This window comes from Vulpes vulpes, chromosome X (genome assembly GCF_048418805.1).
Source record: "Vulpes vulpes isolate BD-2025 chromosome X, VulVul3, whole genome shotgun sequence".
Classification (NCBI taxonomy): Eukaryota; Metazoa; Chordata; class Mammalia; order Carnivora; family Canidae; genus Vulpes; species Vulpes vulpes.
The window spans coordinates 99,324,009-99,340,500 of NC_132796.1; positions in this window are offsets into that span (position 1 = coordinate 99,324,009).

A 16,492-nucleotide genomic window follows, 5' to 3' on the forward strand; every position below is an offset into this window, starting at 1 on the left:
GTTGGGGTTAACTGCTGCTGCTGCTGCTGCAGCTCAACACAGCAGCCAGCCCAGGAGAACATTCGACAACTTATGCCTCTAACTAGTGAGATTAGAAAATACTGGGATGAATGAAGGTAATAGAAAGAACACTGCTTTCATAGACAGAAATACATGAGTTCTAGTCCTGGCACTAATTGGTATTCTTTTTCCCATGTGATAGCCACTTAACCTCTTGGAACCCCATATTTTCTCATCTTGAAATCGGAAAAAAAACAATACCCGCTATGCCTTTCTTTCAGGGTTGGCATGAGGATAAAATAAGATAATGAATGTGAAAGCACTCTGTAAACTCTGAAGGGTGATACAATACACATGGAACGGATCCCTATTATTACTCCATCATGGAAGGTGGGAGAGGGAGGAGGAATGCGTCAATATGATCGTTTTCCGCTACGTGCTTCAGCTCCTGCTTACAGAGCTGCACTCTTTGCCCTCCCACTCACCCCCTACACACACATCATCTGCTCTGCCTCTCTACTGTGAAAGTTTCAGCCTGTGAAGCTTTAAACAAATAGCTCTCGGCTTTTCACGTACGTATCTTGAATCATAAAAAAGACAGGTTTTTAATGTTAATTTCATGTTCTTGTATCATTTTTTAAATTTCCTATTTTAGGATAATTCTGTTCCTTGACATGTGCATGTACTGTAGGCATTCAATAAATATTAGTTGAATGAATAAATGACTATTAGTCTTTAGAACATGGCAAAATCTTTTTTCCTTAAAATAAGATTGAATTGCTTTTTCTTTCCAAAGGAAATAAACATACAAAATTAAGACCTCATTAAGGAAATGATTTAATATAACCCATCTGCACATGCCTCTGCATATGTCAAAATTGCAGCCAGAATTGGTGTACTATTAACTTGGCAAATGTGTCTTATATATATACTTATTAGAAATAATCAGGCACTCCTTTTATTTATTTTAAGAAAATATCTTTCATGTTTAAAAAAAGGTGCATTAATGCATGTATCCCTACAGACATGTAAATTTACAGTACTGGTTCCTTAAAAAATTTTTTGGTTACCTCTCTTTTTAGCTTTTCAGTTATGTAGTTCACTGGATACCTTCCAAAAATAGTATATCATTTAGCATTTATACAAAGGTTCACTTATTTACTCATTCAATATAATTATGGGAATGTATAATAAATGAAATCTTCCAAAAGATCATATATTCCACCTTAAACATTTCCAGATGAAGAAACAGAAGTCCAAAGAGGGGGGATCCCTGGGTGGCGCAGCGGTTTGGCGCCTGCCTTTGGCCCAGGGCGCGATCCTGGAGACCCGGGATCGAATCCCACATCGGGCTCCCGGGGCATGGAGCCTGCTTCTCCCTCTGCCTGTGTCTCTGCCTCTCTCTCTCTCTCTCTGTGACTATCATAAATAAATAAAAATTAAAAAAAAAAAAAAAGAAGTCCAAAGAGGTTAAGTGACTTGTCTAAGGTTTCACAGTGAATTAGTGGCAGAGCTGGTGTTGGAATCCTGACCTTCTGACCTAATTCAGTGACCTTTCAACATCACTATCTTGTTTTCCTTTTAATTTGTTATTTGCAGTTATTCTGGATGGGACTTTCGCTTTTGGTGCATTTCTTTTTCCAGGAACAGATGAAAGGTCATCCTCTGTCACCATATTTGAGCTATATGATCTTGAACAAATAGCTTGCTCTTTCTGGGTTCTAGTTTCGTCATCAATAAAATAAAACAGCTAGACCAGGTGGCCCCTGAGGATCTTTTCAGCTTTGAGCTCTAATTTCCCATGGCTCTGTGAGTCAAACTGCACAGGTCATTGGTCATTCTCAACATCTGATGGAGGAAAGTTGAAAAAGCAAATTTCTGTATATCCATGAGTCTATGCTATACAAAATATTCTATTCTACTCTACTCTTGCAGCCCTTGCAGTGTCAGAAATATCATATTGATGTTTTGTCTCTGTGGAAGGCACTCAGGACCACTGAGGCAAGAGTATTGGAGAGATGTTTTCCAAACATCCTAACTACCTTAAGACAGAAAGAGCTTGGATAGAGATCTGGTCAAAGCATCCAGATTATGTTAAATCCTAATCCTGCGATCTCGAACAAATTGCTCAACTTTTCTACCTTTAATTCCCTTATCTAAAATGGAAATATTACCTAACTTAAATGGCTGTTTGAAGATTAAATAAGAAAAAATATAGAAAGTGCTTAACAGAGATGTAGGTCCTTAATAAATGTTGCTTTGCTTCTACTTCAAAGTTCATTTTTAATTTCACGATTTCATACATAGGAAATGTCCAGATTAGGCAGATTTATAATGAACTTAGCATATAAAAACAGATTAGTGGTTGTCAATGTCTTGAGAAGTGGTGCAGGAATGATAAGTATAGGTTGCTTATATTTTATTAGATATGTTATTTAATTAAAATTTATGGACTTATACTTTCAAGATGTCTAAAATTTTTAACACTTATGCTGCCCAAAACTCTATCATTCCTTTAGTTCAATGTCCACCATGATTTGATATTCCCATAGGTTTGTTTACATTTCTCACTCATTATTTTTAGTTGTAAAAATATTCTAAAATTGATTGTGGTGAAGATTGCACATTTCTGAACATACTAAAAACTATTGAATGTACACACATCTATATGTATATGTGTAAATTGTATGGTATGTGACTTATATCCCAATAATGCTGTTTCCAAAAAAAAAAAAAGTAATCCTGATGAATACCAAGAAGAAAATATCCATTAAAAGTCAATCATTCAGGACGCCTGGGTGGCTCAGTGGTTTAGTACCTGCCTTCAGCCCAGGGCATGATCCTGGGGTCCTGGAATTGAGTCCCTCCACAGGCTCCCTTACGTGGAGCTTGCTTCTCCCTCTGCCTGTGTCACTGCCTCTCACTCTCTCTGTTTCTCTCATGAATAAATAAATAAAATCTTTGAAAAAAAAAGTCAATCATTCTTGGCTGCATCTAAATCCTTCCACTGACCTACAGCAGAGTCACTGAATGAGATCATCAATTTAAAAGTACTTTGAAAAATTTAACAATGACAAAAGAAATGTACTAAAAGGAAATAATAAAATCATAATTGAAGAAATAAAGAACGACGTGAATAAATGGAAAGACACACTTTGCTCCCAACTGGCAAGGCTAAAATACAAGAAAGATAAGATAATAAGATAAGTTAATATATAGATTTAATGCACTATCAATTAAAAATTATGCAGGGTGTTTTATAGACCATGACACATTTATAGTGAAATTAACCTGGAAGAATAAGAAGACAAAAATGCCAAAAAATACTATTTTAAATAATGATGGTATATAGCTTCTCAGATTTTAAATCCTATTACAAAGCTATACACATAAAAAAGACCTTTTGGCACTGAATTAAAAATAAAGATTAAAGAAACAGAGACAAATTTTTAAAAATATCTCCAGTTCACTACAAATAACATACACACACACTAAAGGGAATACTAACAAATCACTAACAAATAAATATTGGTGAGTAAACTGTGTATCCATAAGAAAAGAAGTGAACTTGGTTATATGTCTCTCACATCATATGCTTCAATAAATTCCAGATGGATCAAAAAGTTAAACATACAAATCTAAACTGTGAAACTAGAAAAAAAAAATCCCAGACTACCTTGTTTATCTAGCTATTGTAGCAATCGAAAGAATAGATGGTATCATCAAAGCCAGGATGATGTGTTCAAATACATGACAGAAAATCTTGTGCGCATTGTACTATAAAAAGATGAAGATCAAAAAGGAAACAACCAAAAGGGAAGGTATATATGATTGAAAACTTTCAAAACACACCAGTCAGAACATATAAATAAAATAATGAAACATATGAGATCAATGTATAAAGCTTACTAAATGAGTGGTAAAAAAGAGAGGGGGGCAATAAGCACAATAGGGAACTTAATCAGTATATAATCACAAAGCAAAACATGTGACCTCAGCATAATACAAATTAAAATATGATATTCCCCAGCTTGGTAGTATGTATGCAATAAAGACCACTGTCAGGAAACAGGTCACCACATACATTACTGGTGAATTTTCTGGAACACACTATGACAATGTGTAACTGCTCTTTGCCCCAGTAATTCCACTTGCAGAAATACTCCCAAGGACTTAATCCAAAATAAATGAAAATAATTTATGCAAAAATGTTCATTATATTACTGTTTAAATATTCATCTACTGTATATGTATATCTGTAAATCACTGTGTCATATGCTTAGGGGATTCAATTATGTGTAACACCAATGCCTGCCCTCAAAAAGCCTATAGTATAATAGGGAAGACAACTGGACATGTAATACATTCTGTCATGGAAATAAAAACAAAGAGCCACAGGAGAAAAAAAAAGAAAGAAACTGACTTCATTCCATGGGGCTGAAGCAGGATGGGGGTAGGGAAAAGAAAGGTATTGTGGAGGAGGTAGCATTGAACCAGAACCTTGAAAGGCGAGGAGAGTTTGGTGCAAAATGGAAGTGGTTAAAAGACATTGCATGAAATATTACAAATGCTCAATAACTGGAGGATGGCTAAACACACTATTGGATATTAACAGGCTGGATTACTATATGATAACTAAAATCAACCAAAAGAAATCTATTTGTGAAATAACCTCAAGCCACATAAAACTGTGACTGGACCTGAAAAAAAGTCAGACAGGCATTCAAAGTGGATATCCATGTTTGATTCAGTAAAGTTGCTCAAGTTTCATAATTTTAAAAAGTCAACAACACTACATAAACATGAGAGCTAAAGCAAACCTACATGCATTTGCTCTGATCCTTCTCTAAGATTAAACTCTCAGAGTCAGGAGGGCTGTGAACTTTGGGTTTCTGCAGTGTCCTCAGGAAAGTAAGAGTGGCAGTTGCTTGTGGTTACTGTAGGGGTGGATTCTGTGTTTCCTCCACTTTCACATCACCTATGAATGAACACAAATAATTTCCTAAAAATGAGCAGCTTAACGTGCTGCTCCCCACACTCTTCACCTTCTCTCCCCCTCACATCCTAGCCCACTAAATCTTCTTCTGTTTCAACAAAGCAATTGCAATGCCCAGTCTCCAAAATCCCTGAGTAATGAGACAGGAGTTAGGACTCAGAACATTTGTCTTGTTTTACTAAGTCTACTGACAGGAAAAAACAAAAGCACCTGGGATTGGGAAACTTAGTTTATGTAAGCTTGGAATTCATCAGCTCTGATTTCTGCCTGCTACATTCTTATCCAAATGTATTGTGTGTTCCCTCTGCAGACATAAAATAGAAATGTGAAAAGTAATTTAGTTACTTAAAGAAAAACTTGTCTCTCTGGCTGAAGTTTTTCAAGTTCTAGGCCCCAGACAGACACACCAAAATAGATCAATTTTGACTGTGTAGCCAAAATCAGTGGCTCTCTGTGAAAGGGCCTGACCCATTGTTTGGTCCCGTTCACTCCAAATGAAAGGATTTTGATGAAACGCAAAATGCCACAAACTCACCTGCAATGTCTTGTCATTTTTACCAAGGTTACCTCTAGCATTTAGCACTGGTCTCTCTCAGTGGTTTTTGCTGGAAGAACTGAGGATGTTAGCTTCTTGGATTTCTATCCATATAAATAGCCACTCATGGACCAGCTGTGGTATTTAACACAAGCAATATACGTCATATAATACAGAATCATTCTCCCCTGAGGGAATCTAAGGCTAATTGAAAGGCTACTGTATAAATAATCTCTTTCCTTAACTGTATCTTATGTTTGTGTGTTAAAAAAACTCATGCTGCTATTTTTTTTAACTAAATCCCACTCAAATCTATCACTATACTTTTACTGTTCTAACACCCCTGTGAGATTAGCTGGCCAATGATGGTACACACTTAGACAATTGGGCTGTTTGGATCAGGCCATATCTTCAGGTCCCAAATTAAAAAGAGCAATGGGCAGGTGGTCTGAAGAGATGGGCCCTGGCCTCAGCTCTGCCACTAATTAGCTGTCTGATTTTTGGCTAATAACTCCCCCTTTCTGGTCCTCAGCTTCCTTATCTGTAAAACAAGATATTAAACTGAATAATTTACATTTTCTTCCCTACTTCTAAGATTCAGTGAGTTTAAGTTCATAGACGTGTTTTATAGGTAGCCCACTATGAACAAAATGTATCATTATAAAGTTGAAAATATATTGGTTTTTTGGTAAGATACACTTGAGTCTGAATCTTGGATTTACCACTAACCAGCAGTGTTATTTTGGCCTGTTGCCCTCTCTGAGCCTCACCATTCTTGTTTGTAAAAAGGAGATAGTAATACTAACCTCATATTATTGTGATGATTAAATAAGAAACATAGGTAAATTACATGGCACATGATAGCTTTGCAATAAATGGTAGCTGCTATATAGGCTAACACACTCTTAACACACTCTCTTCAGAACATATTTATATGTTACTTATTTACAAATATTTCTAGCTCCCAGAATAAATATGATTCTTCTCTACTTTCCCAAAAAATACATTAGTAAGAGTGTAATTTTTGTATTAGCAACCTGGTTTTGCATATAAGGAACCCAAAGTTATATGCCTAGTCGAAAGTCACATGGTGAGTTAATAACAGAATTGAGTCTAGAACCCAGTTTATTTCATCCTCAGGTCAGTAGATTTTAAGCACTCAACTGATATTCTTCACATTAGCCTTTACTGCTCTTAATAGTTTGTGGTATTGGGCAAAAATAATAATAGTAACTTTGATTCATTCTGTTGCTTAGTTAAGTCTATGCAAGAAGAGCAAATACTGGAAGTCTGAGTAACTCAGGCTAAAACTTTTTTCCTACATTTTGAGACAAAATAACCAAATTAAAACACTTGGGCAGTTGTAGAAGCAATGCAATTGAATGTCAATGCTTATCTCCCCAAATCTACTTTTGTCCTCCTCCAGTTACTCTATCTGTGTGAATGGTGCTACTGTTCATCTAGCCAAAAACCTAGGAGTCACCCTTAATACCATAATCCTTCTCCTTTCTCCACTCCTCCCTTACCCAAAGGTAACTATGCTCTTCTAAATTCCTCTTACCTCTGTTAAATTCTTTCTACACCCTCTACTAGGTCATAATTTTTCTCACCTGGACTACAGTAACTATCTGCTAACTGATCTCCATTTGGTTTTGCCCATTCCTCTAAAATACATTTATGATGTACAACCAGTTAATCTTTTAAATGAAAATTGGGGTATGTGTTGGAAAAGTGAAAATAAATGTGCTATTATGTGTCTTATCTTATATACCATTTTTCTTGAGTCTCTAATTCTCTCATTTTGATTCAATTAATTTGCTATATAGTTATCTTCACTTTTCTTCCATAACCACTATCAGATGCTATGACTACAAATATCGTTCTTAATTAATAAAATATGTCAGATAATTTATGCAGCAAATACTATCTATTATGTTCTAGGCACTAGGAATCCATAGTGAACAAGATAGACCATATCCCTATTTTCATGAAGCAAGCATACTTGTGGATGGAGGTATATAATATAATATAATATAAGTGCTACAAAATAAATATGTTAAATGTAGTGATGAGAAATAAAGGTTTTCTAGTTAAATGTTGTGGATTAGATATTCATATTTATGTATAAATGACATTAAATAAACTATTTTAGAGGCATAAACCCATGATGAAAAACAAACAGGAAACAGTATGAAAAGTATTTTAGGAAAAGGAAAGCAAAAGAGCAACAATTAACTGATTGGGAAGCCCAAGAAACCTGAATCTAAACCAACAGTGAGAAAATAAACAGCACAATTTGTACCAATGATTTCTCAAAAGGCTCAAAAATTGGCAGCATCCAGTCATCATTGGGCGCTTCTATAAGTGAGGGTGAAAGTGGAGCTGAAAACATGGGAATTGGTTGAAAAATGGTTTATGAAGCAATTAAGCCCCCAAATCTCCTCCCCTTTTCTTCACAGTTGGGTAATTCCCCTCCATACTTCCCTCTTATAGAAGACTCTTCACAGTGGAGTAACTCTTCTGCATATTTCCCTCTTACTGAAGAGTAGACACTTATTCTGATCATTAAAATACAAGATATTTGGACTGGGTGTCTCAGCTAGAACTCATTGTGCAATCTAACTATCTATTGTATGTTGAGACCACCAGCCTTCTTCTCCTGTTTAGTTCCCAGGGAAACCTGCAGCCAAGGCTTGCCCCGGGTAAAAGATTGGAAGATTGTTTTCTGAAAGAACCTGATCAGCCCTATAGAAAATTATCTAAAAAAAAAAAATTAGTAGTTCACCAACAGAAGGGGTCCAATCAAGTCATCCTATAGTAGGGCCCACCATGACAAAACTTTTAAGCAGTTTTTTTTGTGTCCCACTCAAACATAACCAAACATCTAAGAACCTAAGACATAACTCTTTTAAGTCTATCATAAAAGGAAGAGATAAAAACAGAAAAGTTAAGAAAAAATAACTTAGGGAAAACATATCTCGGGAACAGGAGAAATTTCAAAATCATTAAGATCATCACAAATATGTAGAGGTTCCTCAAAGTGTTAAAAATAGAGCTACCCTATGACCCAGCAATTGCACTTCTGGGAATTTACCCCCAAAATACAGATGCAGTGAAACGGCAGGACACCTGCACCCCAGTGTTTATAGCAGCAATGTCCACAATAGCCAAACTGTGGAAGGAGCCTCGGTGTCCATTGAAAGATGAATGGATAAAGAAGATGTGGTCTATGTATACAATGGAATATTACTCAGCCATTAGAAACGACAAATACCCACCATTTTCTTCGACATGGATGGAACTGGAGGGTATTATGCTGAGTGAAATAAGTCAATTGGAGAAGGACAAACATTATATGGTCTTATTCATTTGGGGAATATAAACAATAGTGAAAGGGAATAAGGGGAAAGGAGAGATAATGAGTGAAAATATCAGTGAGGGTGACAGAACATGAGAGACACCTAACTCTGGTAAACGAACAAGGGGTAGTGGAATGGGAGGTGGGCAGGGGATTGGGGTGACTGGGTGATGGGCACTGAGGGGGGCGCTTGACAGTATGAGCACTGGGTGTTGTAATATATGTTGGCAAATTGAACTCCAATTTAAGAAAAAAAGAGATAATCCTCAATCTAAATAATTAGCACAGTAACTCTGACTTCCTGATTCTGCTGGTTGATCAAATCTCCTACTTCCTGTTTCTTAATTTTTCACCTGAAAGTAGGAATAATAATACCCATCTGTTTTGGGCCATTGCAAATTCTTCTTTTGGAATTAAATCATTGGATGGGCATGGATCAAAATATTTTCCTCAATGTTTTTTGTGTTTGTGCCCATGGTTCCCAAACTTGAGTGGCTATGGAAATCACCTGGAGAGCTTGCAGCCTATAATTTGCTGAATTTGCATTTCTAACAAATGCCCAGTTGTTGCTGATGCTGTCAGGCTCATGGTCCCAAGACTACACTCTGAGAACTCCAGAAATATGTTTTGATGTTTTGGGTTTTTTGTTTGTTTGTTTGTTTACCAAATATAAAGCACATCATGCATAACTCAAGCTTCTGCTTCTCAATAAATTATCACCGACAATAAATTTTTTAAATTAATAAAAAGATCGTCAGAAATATGAAAGAAGATATTGTAGTCATTAAATGAAAATAGATTGCTATAAAATAAACATTAAATAAAAAACAGTTCTTTGATATTTTAAGAGACAACAGAAATAAAACTTCAATAGTAGTAGTGGAAAATGAAGTTGAGGAATTCTCACAAAAACTAGACCAAAGACAGATCAAAAATAAGAAAAAATAATAATCTAGAAGATCAAGCCAGGAGGTCCAACAGAGCAATGGTGGATTTTCAAAAAAAAAAAAAGAAAAAAAAAAAAAAGAAACACAGAAAACAAGGAAGAAATTATTTTAAAAAATCATTTTGAGGAAAATTCCCATTACTGAAGAAATAATATCCAGATTAAAAGGAGTAATTGAATATCCAGCAAAACTGATGAAAATAGATGCATACTAAGGCATGCAATATTGAAATATAAGAACACTGGAGACCAAGAGATTATATCTGAATGAAAGCAAACAGGAGTAAGGGCCCCAGAGATAGCCACAATCATGCCATTGCATAAGCCACTAATCCATCGAATGCTGCCTGTTCTACCCCAAAAGGATATCCAGTATCCAAAACCTTCGCTCTATCTCCACTGTACCATCTTAGCTCAATCCACTATTATCTTTCTCTTGGAGTACAATAGCCTATAATTGGGCTTTCTGCCTTCACTCTGGCTCCCTATATCCAATCTTCCAGACAGCACCCAGAAGCATCTTTGCAAAGTGTAAATCAGACCCCTTTCTTCCCTTCTTAACCCCTTCAATGGCTCTCCACTGCATCCAAAATTAAACACAAACTTTTCACCATACCGTTCTGGATTCCTCATAGTGTTTCCCCTAAATATCTTTTGACATCGTCATCTGTGTCTCTCACTACTTTCAGCAACACTGATTTTCTTCGTGGTCTACATATACACCCCATACATTTCCAACTTAGATCTTTTGCACTAGTCTACCTGCAATTCTCTAGGTCTTTCTCATCACTCACCACTTAGTTCTCAGCTCATTTATCATTTCTTCAGAGAAAAATTCCTTAGTCACCTTATGTAAGGTGGTCACTGATTCAACAATTCTCCAGTCCGTTTTATTCACAGCAGCTATTCCCAGCTGAAATTGTTTTAAAATTCATTTCTCTATATATTTATTATCCATCTTCCCCCACTAGAATGTAAGCTCTATACAGGCAAAAAAAAATACTTTTGCCTTTCTTATTTGTCACTGTATTTCATCATCTAGAACAGAAGTATGCCATAGATGCTCAATAAATATTGCCTGGATTTATCAATAAATTAACCACCAAGAGTTCATAGTCCTTAACACGGTAACAGAATATAGTTTCAGATACACTTAGTGACATAATGGCCATATATCAAGGAATCCAAAAGGTAACCCGTGGATGAGGAAAAAATAAACAGGCTCATCAAGGTCACATCTGAAGAAAAACCAATAGTTTTGAACTCTGCTGTTATGTCCTCCAGTTTTCCTGTCCATGACTTGAAGAGTAGCAAACATGGAGAAAAAAACACACTACTGAGGAAGAAATACACAAATACTGTGAAATGAAGTGTATATGTGCAAGAAAGGGAGAGTCGTTTTGATACAAAGGAAGGTAATCAAGCCCAGTTTCTCACTATAACGATGCATCAAATTACTTGTATTACCCTACACCTGAAGAGCTGGACTCTAATGGATTCTCAGGAATATGAACTCAAGTTGATGGTATTATATTTCTTTTCTTTACAGATCACATGGCAGGTCCTGCTTAGAAGATGGGAATTGCCCTAGTCTGCTCAGGCTGCCATAACAAAATACCATTGGCTAAATTAAACAACAGAAATTTATTTTCTCACAGTTCTAGAAACTGGAAGCACAAGATCAAGGTGCCAGTATGGTTGAGTATGAGAGCTCTTCCTGGCTTGCAAACAACCACTTTCTTCCTGTGCCCTCACATGCAGAGAGAGCACTCTCTGGTATCTCTTCTTTTGAGGGTACTAATCCTATCTACACCTACTTACCTCCCAAAGGTCATATCTCGAAATACCATCACACTGAAAGTCAAAGCTTCAATATAGGAATTTGCAGGAGTGGGGGAAAATTAAGTCCACAGTAGTAATAAAACAAACATAGAAAAGAGGCAAAGGGTCAGGCAGGCCTGCTAGATGATATACAGTTGAGTAAATAGTCTACAATCATATTCCCTTCCAGATTTATCTATCTGTGGAGCTCACTAAAGCACTTGTACATTTACAATTATCCAACTCTCAGCACTACCCTTTTCATCCTACCACCCTTCCAAAACAACATGTGATGAATATAAAGATCATTTTACTCTAAAGTCATCTGATGGGATCGTTTCATAGCAAAAAAAGAAATTCCTTTGTGTTTAATAGATAACAAATCCAATATCTGTATTAGGAGAGTAATATGTTCAAAGTCACTCTGAAAATAAGATTTCAAGCCAGAATTGAGGCACAGAGCTCTTCTATCCCAGCAAAAATCTTTTCCCTCTACAGACTTAGCTATTATCATAAGAGACCCATGTCTCAGTTTGGTTCTGAGAGAATTCAACACATATCTAAGCTGCTAAAATGCTGGGTCACTATGACCCTTTGTATTTCACTGTTGAATTCTGTCTTCCTGGACATTCTATCCAAGGAACTAAAGATCCCCCTCCTCCACCACCCTTGAATCTTATTAAGGAAGAAGTATACTATGTACTTGTTCCCCTGGCACTTCAGGTGGCAAATTTTATCCTCTCCCAGGCCAATTAGAAACTTGCAAGAATCCTGTTCCCCTGCCAGATGTCTTCAAGGACAGTGTGCACTCTGAGACCCACATGACAATAAATATTACCTAACATAGACCAGTAATTCTATACCACAGTTGAAAAATATCAAGATTACTACTGAGATTGAAGCATTAACTAGAAAACGGCCCTAGTGATCTACTGATTATGAAGCAGCTATGGGTACCACTTTCCCAAAACTCATGTTCTCCAAGGAATCTTTATTTTTTATTGTGATGTTTATTTACGTATTTATTTATTTTAATTAAAAATTTTTTATTGCAGTTCAATTTGCCAACATATACCATAACAGCTAGTGATCATCCCGCCAAGTGCCCACCTCAGTGCCCATCACCCAGTCACCCCAACCCTCCGCCCACTTCCCCTTCCACTACCCCTTGATCATTTCCCAGAGATAGGTGTCTCCCATGTTTTGTCACTCTCACTGATATTTTCATTCAAATTCTCTCCTTTCCCTTTATTCCCTTTCACTAATTTTTGTACCTCCCAAATGAATGAGACCATATAATGTTTGTCCTTATCTGATTGACTTATTTCACTTAGCATAATACCCACTAGGTCCATCCACATCGAAGCAAATGTTGGGTATTTGTCATTTCTAATGGCTGAGTAATATCCCATTGTATACATGTACCACATCTTCTTTATCCATTCATCTTTGAGTGGACACGGAGGCTCCTTCCACAGTTTGGCTATTGTGGACATTGCTGCTATAAACATCGGGGTGCAGGTGCTCCCGCGTTTCACTCAATCTGTATCTTTGGGGTAAATCCCCAGAAGCGCAATTGCTGGGTCATAGGGCAGGTCTATTTTTAACTCTTTGAGGAACCTCCACACAGTTTTCCAGAGCGCTGTACCAGTTCACATTCCCACCAACAGTGCAAGAGGGTTCCCCTTGCTCCACATCCTCTCCAACATTTGTTGTTTCCTGTCTTGTTAATTAACCCGATTCTCACTGGTGTGAGATGGTATCTCATTGTGGTTTTGATTTGTATTTCCCTGATGGCCACTGATGCGAAGCAATTTCTCATGTGCTTGAGGGCCATGTCTATGTCTTCCTCTATGAGATTTCTGTTCATGTGTTTTGCCCATTTCATGATTGGATTGTTTGTTTCTTTGCTGTTGAGTTTAATAAGTTCTTTATAGATCTTGGATACTAGCCCTTTATCTGATAGGACATTGTAAATATCTTCTCCCATTCTGTAGGTTGTCTTGTAGTTTTGTGGACTGTTTCTTTTGCAGTGCAGAAGCTTCTTATCTTGATGAAGTCCCAATAATTCATTTTTTGCTTTTGTTTCCCTTGCCTTCATAGATGTATCTTGCAAGAAGTTGTTGTGGCCAAGTTCAAAAAGGGTGTTGCCTGTGTTCTCCTGTAGGAGTTTGATGGATTCTTGTCTCACACTTAGACCTTTCATCTATTTTGAGTTTATCTTTGTGTATGGTGTAAGAGAATGGTCCAGTTTCATTCTTCTGCATGTGGCTGTCCAATTTTTCCAGCACCATTTATTGAAGAGACTGTCATTTTTCCAGCTGATAGTCTTTCCTGCTTTGTCGAATATTAGTTGACCATAGAGTTGAGGGTCCAATTCTGGATTCTCTGTTCTGTTCCATTGATCTATGTGTCTGTTTTTGTGCCAGTACCCCACTGTCTTGATGACCACAGCACTGTAGTACAACCTGAAATCTGGCATTGTGATGCCCCCAGCTATGGTTTTCTTTTTTAATACTCCCCTGGCTACTAGGGGTCTTGTCTGATTCCACACAAATCTTAAAATAATTTGTTCTAACTCTCTGAAGAAAGTCCATGGTATTTTGATAGGGATTGCATTAAACGTATAAATTGCCCTGGGTAACATTGACATTTTTACAATATTAATTCTGCCAATCCATGAGCATGGAATATTTTTCCATCTCTTTGTGTCTTCCTCAATTTCTTTCAGAAGTGTTTTGTAGTTTTTAGGGTATAGGTCATTCACCTCTTTGGTTAGGTTTATTCCTAGGTATCTTATGCTTTTGAGTACAATTATAAATGGGATTGACTCCTTCATTTCTCTTTCTTCAGTCTCATTTTTAGTGTATAGAAATGCCATTGATTTCTGGGCATTGATTTTGTATCCTGCCACACTGCCAGATTGCTGTATGAGTTCTAGCAATGTTGGGGTGGAGTCTTTTGGATTTTCTACATACAGTATCATGTCATCTGCGAAGAGGGAGAGTTTGACTTCTTCTTTGCCAATTTGAATGCCTTTTTTTTCTTTTTGTTGCCTGATTGCTGAGGCTAGGACTTCTAGTACTATGTTGAATAGCAGTGGTGAGAGTGGACATCCCTGTCTTGTTCCTGATCTTAGGGGAAAGGTTCTCAGTGTTTCCCCATTGAGAATGATATTTGCTGTGGGCTTTTTGTAGATGGCTTTTAAGATGCTGAGGAATGTTCCCTCTATTCCTATACTCTCAAGTGTTTTGATCAGGAATGGATGCTGTATTTTGTTAAATGCTTTCTCTGCGTCTATTGAGAGGATCATATGGTTCTTGTTTTTTCTCTTGCTGATATGATCAATCAAATTGATTGTTTTCTGAGTGTTGAACCAGCCTTGCATCCTGGGGATAAAACCCCTTGGTCATGGTGAATAATCTTCTTAATGTATTGTTGGATCCTATTAGCTAGTCTTTTTTTTTTTTTTTTATTAGCTAGTGTCTTGTTGAGAATTTTTCCATCTGTGTTCATCAGGGATATTGGTCTATAATTCTCCTTTTTGGTGGGGTCTTTGTCTGGTGTTGGAATTAAGATGATGCTGGCCTCACAGAACGAGTCTGGAAGTACTCCATCTCTTTCTATCTTTCCGAACAGCTTTAGTAGAATAGGTATGGTTTCTTCTTTAAACGTTTGATAGAATTGCCCTGGGAAGCCATCTGCCCCTGGACTTTTGCGTCTTGGAAGGTTTTTGATGACTGCTTCAATTTCCTCCCTAGTTATTGGCCTGTTCATGTTTTCTATTTCTTCCTGTTCCAGTTTTGGTAGTTTGTGGTTTTCCAGGAATGCGTCCATTTCTTCTAGATTGCCTAATTTATTGGCGTATACCTGCTCATAATAAGTTTTTAAAATAGTTTGTATTTACTTGGTATTGGTGGTGATCTCTCCTTTCTTATTCATGAATTTATTAATTTGAGTCTTTTCTCTCCTCCTTTTAATAAGGCTGGCTAAAGGTTTATCTATCTAATTAATTTTTTCAAAGAACAAACTCCTGGTTTTGTTGATCTGCTCCACAGTTCTTCTGGTCTCTATTTCATTGAGTTCTGCTCGAATCTTTATTAATTCTCTTCTTCTGCTGGGTGTAGGAACTATTTGCTGTTCTTTCTCTAGCTCTTTTAGGAGCCAGGTTAGCTTTTGTATTTGAGTTCTTTCCAGTTTTTGGATGGATGCTTGTATTGTGATGTATTTCCCCCTCAGGACTGCTTTTGCTGTATCCCAAAGATTTTGAACGGTTGTCTTCATTCTCATTAGTTTCCATGAATCTTTTTAATTCTTCCCTATTTTCCTGGTTGACCCTTTCATCTTTTAGGAGGATGGTCCTTATCCTCCATGTGTTTGAAATCCTTCCAAACTTCTTCTTATGATTTAGTTCTAGTTTCAAAGCATTATGGTCAGAAAATATGCAGGGTACGATCCCAATCTTTTGGTATCGGTTAAGACCTGATTTGTGAGGCAGTATATGGTGTATTCTGGAGAAAGTTCCATGTGCACTTGAGAAGAATGTGTATTCAGTTGTGTTTTAATGTAAAGTTCTGTAAATGTCTTTGAAATCCATCTTGTACAGTGTATCATTTAAAGCTCTTGTTTCTTTGGAATGTTATGTTTAGAATATCTGACGATTGTAGAAAGCACTGTGCTCAAGTCACCAGGTGTAAGTGTATTATTATCTAAGTATGTCTTAACTTTGGTTATTAATTGATTGATATACTTGGCAGCTCCCACATTTGGGGCATAAATATTCATGATTGTTAGGTCCTCTTTTTGGATAGATCCTTTTAGTATGATATAGTGCCC